This window comes from Hibiscus syriacus, unplaced genomic scaffold (assembly GCF_006381635.1).
Source record: "Hibiscus syriacus cultivar Baekdansim isolate YM2019G1 unplaced genomic scaffold, ASM638163v2 tig00111467_pilon, whole genome shotgun sequence".
Classification (NCBI taxonomy): Eukaryota; Viridiplantae; Streptophyta; class Magnoliopsida; order Malvales; family Malvaceae; genus Hibiscus; species Hibiscus syriacus.
In genome coordinates this window covers 224,787-239,913 of record NW_024063100.1, presented here as the reverse complement: position 1 = coordinate 239,913, position 15,127 = coordinate 224,787, and positions in this window count along the sequence as shown.

The following is a 15,127-nucleotide window of genomic DNA, read 5'->3' as shown; positions in this document are numbered from 1 at the left end:
AAATTGAAACTTGAATGAATTGCATTACTTCAACCAAAAAACAAAGACAAATACGAAATTCACAGTGTTGCATATTTAAGTTTGAAGAATAAACTACTACTATTTATGTTTATTATTGTTTTTGGTATATCTTCACAGTGTAGTTTTTGGTATATCTAATTTAGTATGTTTATTGTTTTTGTAGAACTTTTATTCGGCTCAATTGACCTTGAGAAATAAAGTCAGCCTGGCCAAAACAATTGCGTCGAAGCTTTCACCTGCACAAAGAAAAATGTTTGAGGATACATGCTTCGGGCCATGGCTGAAAGTACAACATCCCGTTGGAGATGCGATGTTGACACACCTGTTTCTTCAAACCATGACTAGCGATCTACCAGAGACTATACAACGTCGTGATGAAGAGATATGGTTTGATTTTCCACCGGCGTATACGTGTTTTGGGCGGGAGGAGTTTTGCTTAATCACCGGTCTACGCTTCGGACACGATGATGTAGGTCGGTACACTAGACACATTACCCGCCCATCATGGCTATCCCGGGTTTTCCTGAGCTGGAGAGGCCGAGTCTACACGTAGAAGACCTGACAAGATTTTTGAATAATAAAGATGGTTTTACTCGGATGGATGACGTCGACGTTGTCCGAGTATGCCTTCTAATTCTTTTGCATGCCGGCTTTTTAGGCAGAGAGGCCAGACAACCTATTCCAAATGATCTAATCAAATTGGTAGAAGACCTAAATGCGTGAAACCTGTTTCCGTGGGGCTCGTATTTATGGAAAGCTACATGGAATAAGTTATCGTCTGCCTTGGATGATCGAAAAAGTTTGCATGGCGATGGTTCCAAATACACTTTGACAGGCTTTATTTGGGCCTTTAAGGTAAGAATTTTTATATGATGTTTCCAAAATTATAAGTAATTATTTAACAATTACTAATGTTTGTTATTATATTGTTTGTAGATTTGGATATTGAGGCCTTTCCCGCCATGAAGACATATGCAATAAAAACTTCAAATGATATTCCCAGGGCTATTTCCTGGAAGAGGAAACGGACCTTGCAATGGGAAGATTTACTACGGTATACGACAATAAATAATGTAAGTTAACATAAATACTACCATATGTTTATAAACAAGTTATTACTAGTACACGTTTAACTTTGTTTGAGCTTTTATATTGTTAGGAGGCCAACACTCCTCTATAGAGGCTGACACCCACGGAAGCTGAGCTTGCCACTGATTGGTGGCAAGCTAGTAAGCGTTTTTTTGATGGAACGGTTGATGAGCAGCCTCCACTTCGGGAGCCATCACCTCGCCCAGAGCTATCACCTCACCCAGAGCCATCATCTGATCGACCCGGCTATACACCTCCACAACGACAGCCATCACCTATTCTGTCACATCATCGAGCCTCTTCTCCATCATCACCGCAAGATAGGCGACCGGCAAAGATGCCACGACGTTTATCTCCATGTTCTCCACCTCCACCTCAACGGGATGAGTTAGGGGAGTTACGTGATGAGGTCAATGCCTTGCGTGAGGAGGTCGGTACTTTACGCAAAGACGATGGTGCATGGCGTGTTGTGGTGTCTACATTACGCGGTGAGGTAGCCGCTCTACGTGAGATGGTAGCATCGTTGCAGAATGAGGTTCATACTCTACGCAACGAGGTAAGTTTAAGATTTTTCATACTCGTAATTCATTCGGTTGCTGCCAATACTGCTAAACTATTTTTGTTAGTATTTGTTTTTGGTTTTGTTTTTGTCTTTTGGTTGAAGTAATGCAATCCATTCAAGTTTCAATTTGCAGAAGAAGAATAGTTTACTTTCACAACACGAAAATGACTATCGCAACGCGGAAATGGCTATCGCAATGCGAAATGAAAATCGCAACGACAAAATCGCAATGCGAAATGAAATCGCAACGCGAAATGAAAATCGCAATGCGATTTGTGTTTCGCGTTGCGATTTTTTCGTTGCGATTTCATTTCGCGTTGCGATTTTGTCGTTGCGATTTTCATTTCGCATTGCGATAGCCATTTCCGTGTTGCGATAGTCATTTCGCGTTGCGATTTTAAGTTTCGTGTTGCGAAAGTAAACTATTATTCTTCTGGAATGTTTATATATGTTGTCTTTTTAAATGTTTATATAAGTGCTTACTTCTGGAATGTTATCTGAGCATTTTGTGAACTATGATAGAATAATGATTTGGGTGAATACAATGCTAGTTTGAAACATATTTGTCTTTGTTTAATATCATGTCTGTTTATTTACTGATTTATGTATTAATTTTTTTTAGCGGCCCGATAAGGTGGATGCTTTACGTCGGGTTTTCCTTTCACGACGGAGTTCACGCATCAGACGGCGTGGACGTGCTATTACGTCTCCGTTCACCCCAATGGTGCGAAGACTCCGCAAGAAGAAGCCCGACTCACCGATCATCCCTCAAGAGTCCCCTCCAATCGTTCAAGAGGCCCCTATTCTCCCTCAAGATTCCCCCCCAACCGTTCAAGAGGCCACTGTCATCGTTGAAGAGGTCCCTCCCACCATTCCAGAGCCCGATTCACATGGGGTAATATATCGAAGTATTGAGAAACCCCCACCGGTTCCGGACATGATGGATGAGAGTTGGCTCTCGTATGAGTTATCGGCTAGTACCCTTCCGGTATCTGAAGTGGAGAGGAGACAACTACCGGAAACAATTGTGGATAATACCCTTTGGGCTAAGACCGTAGTTGATTTTTATCTACATGAGCGGAGCCAAGGGTGTTACACTGACATCAGCAAACTCAACGATGAAATGTTTTTGTTGCTTGATAGGTCTTGGTGGGGTGTGCTATTAGGGGTTGAAGACAGTGGCTATTTGGATGGGGAAGTAAGTCTTATATTTGTCTTATATATGATTTTGATTAATTTGTTTAAAAATTAATGTAATTCACTAATATATGTATTTTTTTGTAAACAGCATATCGATGCGTGGGTGTCACGTCTACTAATAATAAGGAAGCTTAGGAAAAAAAAAAAATTCGCTATATACAATAATGCCGACGGCTTTTCACGCAGTTCACTTGAAGAATCAACGAGATGAATCATTTTTGTTGGGCAATGGACAAGCTAAACTTTATCCTGTATGGTGGGAGGTCGATAAGGTTAGTGTTTATTTTTTAAATTTTTTAAAGGTGTTCATAAATAAGTGCACAAATAAATGAATTATTACTTATTATCGCAGGTGTTTATCCATGTTTTGGAACATCGTCACTGGCTTCTCGTCCAACTTCAGTTCCCATCCCTGAAGATAATAGTGTATGACAGCATGATCAATTACATATCACTGTCTGATTTGAGAGATATTTTCAAGGGATGGAGCTCTCATTTGGCTAAATTCTTGGATGGGATTAAGTATTGGAGTCATTCTGGACACAAGAAGCCAAAGAAGTTCAATGTCACAGATGTCAGAGACGAGACTGCGCCACAGCAATCGCCGGGAGCCAGAGGGGATTGTGGTCCTCTCGTATGCCTTTGCTTGGCGCGTTTGACGACGGGAAGCACAGAGTTTTTACCTCCCACTGATAGAGATAGAGCTGCAGTAGGCTTGTGGTTTCGGCATTATATGGCTAGAGCAATATATTCGAGACGCTGCCTACCTGCATCCGCGTTATGAAAGTGTCCATTGTTAATTGGTAAGTCAAATGCAAGTTTTGTTAACATATATACTCCTTTTGGTTTGAAAATGTTTGGTTAAGTACCTAGAATTCAATAATTTGCTGTTTGTAGGTTTTAGATGTATAGGAAGTCTTGTTTGAGCAAATGTTTGGTTTCTGCAGGTTAATCCTTAAGTGAGCTGCGTGAAATGGATGTACTGGGTCACAAAGTTGTTGATTCATTGATTCAATAATTGATGAAGAAATAAGAATTATTATTATTTTTTGATTGTTTAATTGATTTGTAAAAGATGATTTGTAAATGTTGATTTGTTTAATTGATGTGTACATAATTTGTGTTGAAATGTAATAGTTGATTTGTTGATTTTCAATCTTCTTTATATTGAAGGCAAAACAGACTATCGCAACACGAAATGGCTATCGCAACGAGAAAATCGCAATGCGAAATGAAAATCGCAACGAGAAAATCGCAATGCGATTTTCATTTCGCATTGCGATTTTCTCGTTGCGATAACCATTTTCGCATTGCGATAGCCATTTTCGCGTTGCGATAGTCAAATGAATGTCTAATAAGTGATGACAACTGAACAGATCATAGCAATGTTCAAACTCAAGTTACTAATACATGCCTAACTGAAAATGTTAAAAGTGCACACATAAAATACACATAATGCAAGTTTTGTTAACATATATACTCCTTTTGGTTTGAAAATGTTTGGTTAAGTACCTAGAATTCAATAATAATTGTTAAAAGTTTATGCATGTTAATCCTCGTTGCCTTTTTCATTTCGCATTGCGATTCTATCGTTGCGATTTGCATTTCGCATTGCGATGGTCAAATGATTGCCTTTCGCAACGTGATTCTGACTTTCGCAACGAGATAATACAGAATCGCAATGCGAGTTTCAAAGTTCGCAACAGGTTTTAGTTTCGCAAGCCAAATTTTTTGTGTATATATATACGCAGCAGCAACAACTCATAACCTAAATCCCTAAATCGCAACTCATTCCATCTCCATCTATCACTCTCTCCGGCGACATCCGTTCCAATATCCAACGACATCCTTCCCCATCCGGCAACAGGTCTTAGTTTCGCATCTCGTTTGTTTAGTTACAACCATGAAATCATCTAATGTTGATCATGTTTGGATAGATTTGTGTTTTGGAGGGTCATGGGAGAATGTTCATGGTGTTTTACAATATATGCCTTTACCCATGAATCTTCAACTAAAACTGTCATTAAAGAAGTTAACTTATGAAACCCTAATGTTACGTGTTTCAAAGAAATTGAATTTAGAGCCCCTAAGTGGATTTAGGCTATCTTATCAGAGAAATGGTAAAGTTTATTTGTTAACCGGCAATGAAGATGTTGAACGATTCATTGCTTACATTAATGTTTCAAGTGATGATGTTACATTGTATGTTGAACCTAGAAGTAGTATTGTTGGGTCAGTAGCGGGTAGTAATCAACTAAGTGGGTCTCAAAACCCACAGCCTTTCTCTAATCCAAATCCAAATCAACTTTCAGCACCAAATTCCGGTTTCGTATTGACCAATTAGACGATGAGCCAAGAGAAAAAATTGTGAGTACTAGTCAATATTCGAAATTTGATCTTGGTCAATACCCGGACTTTGATATTGGTCAATACACGGATTTTGATGATGTTTCAGAAGAAGAAACAGACCCTGCGTGTAATGATTTTGATATTGGTCAATACCCGAATTTTGATGATGAAACACCCGTTGCCGAGGAAGATGTTGTTGATGATAATGAGGAGGAAGTTACGACTGTGAATGAACATGTTGAACATCCATTCTGTAATTCATATAATCCTGAAGAAGAAAAAGAAGAAGAAAAAGTCCCCGAAGAAAAGAAAATGTCACGGGAGTATAACTGGAATATGCCAGAATTACTTCAGTTACCGGAAGAAGAGTTGGCAAAGAAAGCAGTTGATTGTTACACAAAAGTTATTCGTATCAAGAAAGATGTTTGTTTTGATACAAAGGAAGACTTGAAGATAGCTTTGTATACGAAATGTGTGGAAGATGGCTATCAACTAAAAGTTAACAAATCAAGCAAAGATCGTTTCGAAACAAGGTGTACGATTGACAAAAACTGTACGTGGCGTATGATTGCAAAGAGGATAAAAGATTGCGCAATGTTTCAAGTTAGCACTTTTATTGATAAACATACATGTTCAAGAACCCAAGTCTTTCCTCACCATAGACAGGCAAACAAAAAGGTGTTGGGTGGTTTTCTGGCTGAGTTAATGTTTTTGAATGGCAGGGTATATCGGGGACATGAAATTATGACTGACATGAATGCTCGGTTCAAGATTAGTATATCATATTCTCAAGCTTGGAGAGCCAAATGTTATGCCTTGGAATTGTTGAGGGGGTCGCCAGAAGCATCGTTTGCCCAACTGTCGGCTTATTGTCACAATTTAAAGCTGAAAAATCCTGGGTCGGTAACTCATATCAAAACAGATAGAGATGGACGCTTTGAGTTGCTGTTTATCGCCATTGGTGCTGCGGTTAGTAAATCAATATAATTCTATTGACTCATTTCTGTTAGTTACATGCATTTCACATTTAAATGATTATATTTCTTGTGTATATTATTTTGTAGATTCGTTCGTTTATTACTTGCATGCGCCCAGTTATTATAGTTGACGGAGCACATTTGAAAGGTCGATACCTTGGAGTAAACTTATTAGCAGTAGCCATGGATGCTAACAATGGGATATTGCCAATAGCTTACGGGGTTGGCAAATCTGAAACCTCTGATTCATGGACATGGTTTATGGGGCATCTTAGGGATTGCATAGGTCCTATTAGCAATCTGACAATCATATCCGATAGGGCAAACTCAATTGACAACGCTGTTAGAAGGTGTTTCCCAGATGCTTTTCATGGACTTTGTGGTGTTCATTTGTATAGAAATCTAAAATCAAGGTCTGCTGGTATAAAAAAGCACAAATGGACATACTGGAAGGCTGTAAAGGCTTATCGGGAAGTGGATTTTAATAAGCATATAAACTGTTTAAGACGTGTTTTGCCTCAGTGTGCTCAAACACTAGAAGATGTCGGGTTTGAAAGATGGTCAAGAGTACATCAACTTGGAGCAAGATATGGTTTTATGACGTCTAATAGTGCAGAATCAATTAACGCTCTAAGTCGTCATTCCCGAAAATTACCCATTACTATGTTAATGGAGTTTTTTAGAGCCTCTATTCAACAGTGGTACTACAAGAAAAGAAACCATGCATGTATTATTTCTTTGAATTCGTAACTTATCATATATTTTACTAAGTATTATTTATTTAAATTTACAGGAACATTGGAACATCGTGTTACACCATGGACTGAAAAAAAGATAACGAAACGTGTTGTGAAGTCAACGTCATGGAGAGTTGAACCATGTTCAAACACTTTGTTTGAAGTACTGGATAATAACTTAAATGGGCTTGTCGATCTAAATGCAAGGACGTGTAGTTGTATGAAATGGCAAACATCTGGTTATCCATGTGGCCATGTTATAAAAGTTGCTCTTCATCTAAACCAAGATGATTCAAGCACATACGCTATGGATTGCTACACTACAGAAGTATATCGACAGACTTATGCCGAGATTGTCTACCCTATTTCACATCCTTCTGAGTGGGACATACCAGATGACTTACAAACAGTTTTGCCACCAGCCATGGACAGAAGGCTACCTGGCCGACCAAAAAGTCACGATCGTATACCGTCTAAGGGTGAAGAGAAGAAGAGATCGACATGTAGTCAGTGCAAGGAAAGTGGTCATACAAGGTTGACATGTGGATCACCAGTGCCATCACAATCATCTTTTCCTCTACCAAAATATGGATCATCATCAAAATCCAAAGCTCATATGGTGTCAAGAAAAAGGCAATCAAAATCGCAATCATCTTTAAAATCCCAATCACAACTGGCTTCACCTTTGGGACTGTTAACTTAGGTGATTTTTAAATGCAAACGTTGTATTATGTAGATTTTATGTGTGAACTTTTAACATTTTCAGTTAGGCATGTATTAGTAACTTGAGTTTGAAAATTGCTATGATCTGTTCCAGTTGTTATCACTTAATAGGCAATCATCTTAATGTCCATCGCAACGCGGAAATTACTATCGCAATGCGAAATGAAAATCGCAACGAGAGAATCGCAATGCGAAATGAAAATCGCAACGCTAATTTCGCAATGCGAAATGAAAATCGCAACGAGGGAATCGCAATGCGAAATGAAAATCGCAACGCAAATTTAATTTCGCGTTGCGATTTTCATTTTCGCGTTGCGATTCTCTCGTTGCGATTTTCATTTCGCATTGCGATAGTACTTTTTGCCTTCAACATAATGCAGATTGAAATCAACAAAATCAACCATTACATTTCAATCAATTAAACAAGCACAAATAAGAATTATGCTAACATCAATTAAACAAATCAACTTTTACAAATCACCTTTTACAAATCAATTAAACAATCAAAAAATAAGCAATAATTATTAGAGAAAATAACACTTCTACTATTGAATCAACTTTTGAAGCCATACATCATTTTCACGCAGCTCACTTCTGAGATTAACCTGCATAAACCAAACATTTGATCAAACAACACTTTCTACACATCTAAAACCTACAAACAGCAAATTATTGAATTCTAGGTACTTAACCAAACATTTTCAAACCACAAGCCTATAAACATACCAATTGTTTATGGACATTTTTATAACGCGGATGCAGGTAGGCAGCGTCTCGTATATATCGATCTAGCCATATAATGTCGAAACCACAAGCCTACTGCAGCTCTATCTATATCGGTGGGAGGTAGATACTTTATACTTCCTGTGATCAAACGGTCCAACGCCAAGCATACGAGAGGACCACAATCCCCTCTGGGTCCTTTCGTTTGTTGTGGTGCGGTCTCGTCTCTGCTAACTGTAATATTGAGCTTCTTTGGCTTCTTGTTTCCAGAACGAGTCCAATAATTTATCGCATCCAAGTATTTAGCCAAATAAGAGCTCCATCCCTTAATAATATCTCTTAAATCAGCCAATGATATGTAATTTATCATGCTGTCATATACTATTGCCTTAAGGGATGGGATCTGAAGCTCGACGAGAAGCCAATGGTTACGTTCCAAAACAGGGATAAACACATACAATCATAAGTAATAATTCATTCATTTGCGCACTTATTTATGAATACCTTTAAACTCAATCTAAAATAAACACTAACCTTATCGACCTCCCACCATGCAGGATAAAGTTTAGCTTGTCCATTGCCCAACGCAAATGATTCATCTCGTTGATTCTTCAAGTGAACGGCGTTAAAAGACGTCGGCATAATTGTATACCGTGTATTTCTTTTATTTTCCTTAAGTTTCCTAATTATTAGAAGACGTGACACCCACGCATCGATATGCTGTTTTAAAAAAAGACATATATTAGTAACTTACATAAATTTACAAAAAAAATAATCAAATGAAAATATAAGAAAAATATAAGACTTACCCCTCCATCGAAATAGCCATTGTCTTCGACCCCTAATAATACGCCCCACCAAGACCGATCAAGCAACAAATAGATATCATCATTGAGCTTGCATATGTCAGTGAAACACCCCTGGCTTCGCTCATGTAGATAAAAATCAACTGCGGTCTTAGCCCAAAGGGTGTTATCCAAAATTGTGTCCGGTAGTTGTTTCCTCTCCTCTTCAGATACCGGTATGGTACTGGCCGGTAACTCATACGAGAGCCAACTTGAATCCATCATGTTTGGCACGTCAGAGGGTTTCTCAAGAATCCTACATATGACGCCATGTGAATCGGGCTCTTGAATGGTGGGAGGGACCTCTTCAACGATGACAGTGGCCTCTTGAACGGTGGGAGGGGACTCTCGAGGAATGATAGGGGCCTCTTCAACGATAGGAGTGGACTCTTGAGGGATGATAGGCGAGTCGGGCTTCTTCTTGCGGTGTCTTCGCACTATTGGGGTATACGGAGACTTAATAGCACGTGCACGCCGTCTAATGCGTGAACTCTGTCATGCAAGAAAAACCCGACGTAAAGCATCCACCTTATCGGTCCGCTAAATAAAAATACAAATATCAGTAAATAAACAGACATGATATTTAAACAGTGAAAACAAGATAAATATATTTCAAACTTTCAACCAAAAGACAAAACAAAGACAAATACTAACTTCACAGTGTTAAAGTAAAAAGTTTAGCAGTTTTGGCAGCAACCGAATAAATTTACTAAGCAATCTAAGTGAAATGGTTAATTTAAGTGAAATTACGAGTAAATTTATCATCAAGTTAAATATGGAAAATCTTAAACTTACCTCGTTGCGTAGAGTATGAACCTCATTCTGCAACGATACTACCATCTCACGTAGAGCAGCAACCTTACCACGTAAAGTAGACACCTCCACACGCCATGCACCATCGTTATCGCGTAGAGTACCGATCTCCTCACGCAAGGCATTGACCTCATCACGTAACTCCCTTGACTCATCCCGTGGAGGTGGAGAACAGGGAGATAGAAGTCGTGGCATCTTTTTCGGTCGCCTATCATGAGGTGATGGTGGAGAAGAGACTCGATGATGTGACGGGATAGGTGATGGCTCTCATTGTAGAGGTGTATAGTCGGGTCGATCAGGTGATGGCTCTCAAAGTGGAGGAAGTGGAGGCTGCTCATCATTCGTGCCATCAAAAAAACGCTGACTAGCTTGCCACCAATCAGTGGCAAGCTCAGCCTCCGTGGGTGTCAGTCTCATTAATGGAGTGTTGGCCTCCTAAAAATATAAAAACTAAAACAAAGTTAAACGTCTACTATTAATAACTTGTTTATATATGATAGTATTTGTGTTAACTTACATTATTTATTGTCGCATATGGTATTAAGTCTTCCCAATCCAACATACGTTTCCTCTTCCAGGAAATAGCCCTAGGAATATCATCTGAGGATTTTAATGCATATGTCCGCATGCTGGGGAAAGCCTCGAATATCCAAATCTACAAACAATATAATAACAAACATTAGTAATTGTTAAATAATTAATTATAATTTTAAAAACATTATATAGAAATTCTTACCTTAAAGGCCCAAACAAAGCCTGACAAAGTGTATTTCGACCCATCGCCCCGCAAACTTTTGCGGTCATCAAAGGCAGATGACAACTTAGTCCAGGTAGCTTTCCATATATACGAACCCCACGGAAACAGATTCCATGCATTTAGGTCCTCTACCAATAATATTAGCTCCTGAGGAATAGGTTGTCTGGCCTCTCTGCTTAAAAAGCTGGCATACAAAAGTAGTAGAAGGCATACTCGGACAACATCGACGTCATTCATCCGAGTAAAACCATCTTTCTTATTAAACAATTTCTTTATGTCGTCGACGTGTAAGTTCGGCTTCTCTATTGACTCATCAGGAAAAACACTGGATAACCATGATGGGCGGGTGATATGACGAGTGTACCGGCCTACATCATCGTGTCCGAATCGTAGACCAGTGATTAAGCAGAACTCCTTCCGCCCAAAACAAGTATACGCCGGTGGAAAATGAAACCATATCTCTTCCTCACCACGTTGTATACTGTCGGGTAGATCGCTAGTCATGGTCTGAAGCCACAAATGGGTCAAACTAGCATCTCCACCCGGATGCTGTACTCTCAGCCATGGCCCGAAGCAGGTTTCTTCAAACAATTTTCTTTGTGCAGGTGAAAGCTTCGAAGCAATTGTAGTGGCTAGGCTAACTTTATTCCTTAATGTCAATGAAGCCGAAAAAAATTTCTACAAAAAAACAATAAACATACCAAGTTAGATATACCAAAAATTACACTGTCAAGATATACCAAAACAAACAATAAACATAATAGTAGTTTATTCTTGAAACTAAAATTTGCAACACTGTTTTTGTCTTTTGGTTGAAATGAAAATCGCAACGAGATAATGAGAATCGCAACGCGAAAATGACTATCGCAACGAGAGAATCGCAACGCGAAATGACTATCGCGACCAGACAATCGCAACGCGAAATGAAAATCGCAACCGCGAAATAAAAATCGCAACGCGAAATGAAAATCGCAACGCGAAATGAAAATCGCAATGCGATTTTGGTTTCGCGTTGCGATTATCTCGTTGCGATAGTTATTTCCGCGTTGCGATTTTCATTCTCGAAACTATTCTTCTTCTGCATTACTTCAACCAAAAGACAAAGCAAAGACAAATACTAACTTCACAGGCTAAACAGTTTAGCAGTATTGGCAGCAATCGAATGAATTTAATAAGAAATCTAAGTGAAATGGTTAATCTATTATTGAAATTACCAGTAAACCTATCATCAATCTCAATATGAAAAGCCTAAAATAATGCAAAATTTTCAAAATAAAAATAAAAAAACTAACCCTCAGAGGTTGATTTTCTATTTCTGAATGATTGTGAGGGATTTTTGACTGTGAATGGTTGTGAGGGATTTCGCCGGCGATGGGGACGGAAATCTTCGGAGATGGGGACGGATTTCGCCGTAGAGAGTGAGAGATGGAGATGGGACTGAGTGTTGTGTTTTTGGGTTTGAGGTTATGAGTTGCGATTATTGTGGACGGTTCAGTTTCCGATTTATTAAGAAAAAATTCGTGTTTGGAATTTGAAAAAAAAAATACGCGTTAATACGAATGGCGCTATGTAAATCGCGTTGCGAAAGTCAGAATCGCGTTGCAAAAGTCAGTATCTCGTTGCGATTTTGTATTATCGCATTGCGATAGTAAGTATCGCATTGCGATAGTCAGTATCGCATTGCGATTTTCCCAATTCGCGTTGCGATTTACTTATTCGCATTGCGAATTGGGAAAATCGCAACGACATTGTATACCATCGAAACACGATTTCCAACTATCGCAACGCGAAATGCAACGCGAATTTGCGATAATGGAGATCGCGTTGCGAATTAGCGATCGCATTGCGATTTTGTTGGTCATTTTGGAAAATGCGGAAAAAATTGGTTAAAATCGTATATTATATGAGATTTTTGGTCACTGAGGTTATTTTCTCTTTAATTTATTTACTACAAAGGATTGAGGGTTGGGGGTTAGAATTTAGTGGTTAAAATTATAGATTTTTATTTTTTATTTAATAATAAATTTGTCATGTTATACTGAAAATAATAATAAAATGATTCATGTCATCGATCAATGATTAAAATAAGAGTAATTTGAAAGTTTAATGATTAAATTGAGCATTTTTCAATTTTAATGACCAAAATATGAGTGCGAAGATAGTTTAGTGATAAATAATATAATTTATTTGATACGAAGGTGAATTTACAGTGTTAATTTATTTGATATGCAGTAACTTATTGTGATATATAGGAGTGAAAAGATGTCTATTTTAAAATTGTATAAAGTGCACAAATGATTCCCGACTATAAGATATTATTTTGTTAAGTTTTCTGACTATATGATACTATTTTGTTGAGTTCTCCGACTATTAAAAATTACAAAATGGTCTCTAGATTATAGGAAGTTTCTTTGTTGAGTTTCTCGACTATTAAAAGTTATAAAATGGTCATCTGACTATTCATTATTTTTCAAATTAGTCATTTTCTGTTAAAAGTTTAACGACAGTTTGAACTGAATGCTAACATGTTGGTTGAGATATGATAAAATATGATATCATAATCTCAAACGGCTATTATATCTCAATTAATATGTTAACGTCCAACTTAGATGGTCGTAAATTTTTAACAAAAATGATGAATTTAGAACATGATGAATAGTCAAATGACTATTTGTAGCTTTTAATAGTCGAGAGAATCAACAAAGCAACTCCATATAGTAGGAAGATTATTTTGTAACTTTTAATAGTTAAGTGACTCAATAAAACAATATCATTTAGTCTAAGGACCATCGTGTACTTTACCCTTTAGAATTTTAAATTAATAACATAATAAAAGTAAAGTGGTTTTTTCTTCATATCCCTTGCCATAATTTTTTCAAAGTATTTTCAAGGGTTGAAGTTGATGTTTTGCTGAATGAGCTAGCCTACACAAATTATATACAGACACACAACAATTTATATTAAAAGTGCAGACTTAAAAAATCATATTATAAATTTTAGAAATTTAAGGGTGTAAAATTTTGGGTATAAGCTTCTATAGTATGCATACAAAGTTTTTTTTTATTAGTATGGGATGATTATAATGTAATATCTATTCAAAAAAAAATTTAATCATTGAGAATACATACATTCTGTAGATGCATCTGTTCAAACCCAAGACATATAAGAAGAACAACACTCCACTTAATTTATGAGACCACTTAATGAGTTCCTATATATAAAGCTAAAACGGAACATTTCATAAACATGAAACTATATGGTTAAAATATGGACTAAGATTTTAAATCTAACATAAACTAATCTTATAAATTAATGATATAATTGTATCATATTAGCACGAATCAATTTACTTCAGTAGTTAAAGGAATCGTTGATATTCCAAGATGTTACGGGTTCGAGTACTAATAACTACAAGGGTGACTGAGCGTTTATTATCAAATAGATGAGAGTAATTATAACAGATATTACTTTACAATCACCTTTAGTTTAATAAAAAATTACATCATATTAAATTTTAAATTGATTTCTATTTTTTAAAAGAAAAAAATTGGATTTTGAAACTAAACTAATATTTTAATTAGATCTTTGCATCAATTCCCACTTTGATGTTAAATGTCTGCTTTAGATTTGAGGTGTTTTAAAATATTTATTAAATTGTACATGCTTAAAACGAGAAATCACACCATATCCAAACTAATCATGAAATTGATACAATTACTTATTGGAATAGTATTTTAAGTTGAAAATTGAATTTCAATATCTTAAAATTAAATACCATTTTAAAAATCACGTCATTTTTAATTTAATTCTTTTAATTAATTAAAAAAAATAAATGCAATTTAAAAAAATTTCTCATTTCGAAAAATTTGGGATTCCCTTTAAAATAGAAAAACATATGATTCAAGGAGTTACCACCAATCTTTGATTAGGGTGTGATTTGGTACCCAAAAACGTTTTGTCAATTTAAATAAAAATAATTTTAATTAAAACAACAAATTGAGGTATGCATTACCAAAATTCGAGTTCGAGAGTCGTTTATGCGTAGGGAAGTATTAGCACCCCCACATCGCCCTAATTCGGTACCTAGTCGATTAATTAATGTTTTTGCAATGAAATTTACAAATTCGAGTTTAAGTTGATTTATGATCCCATCAACACAACAAAATATGAATTTTACAGTGAAATATAATAATATTAAATTATTTCCTAACGAGAAGAAACAAATCCCTCGTAACTTGAAGCAATCAATTCTTACTCTAATCGAAATAAAGAAATATTATAATACCATTATAATATTCAAATGCACCAAAATAGATTAAATTAAAATTATC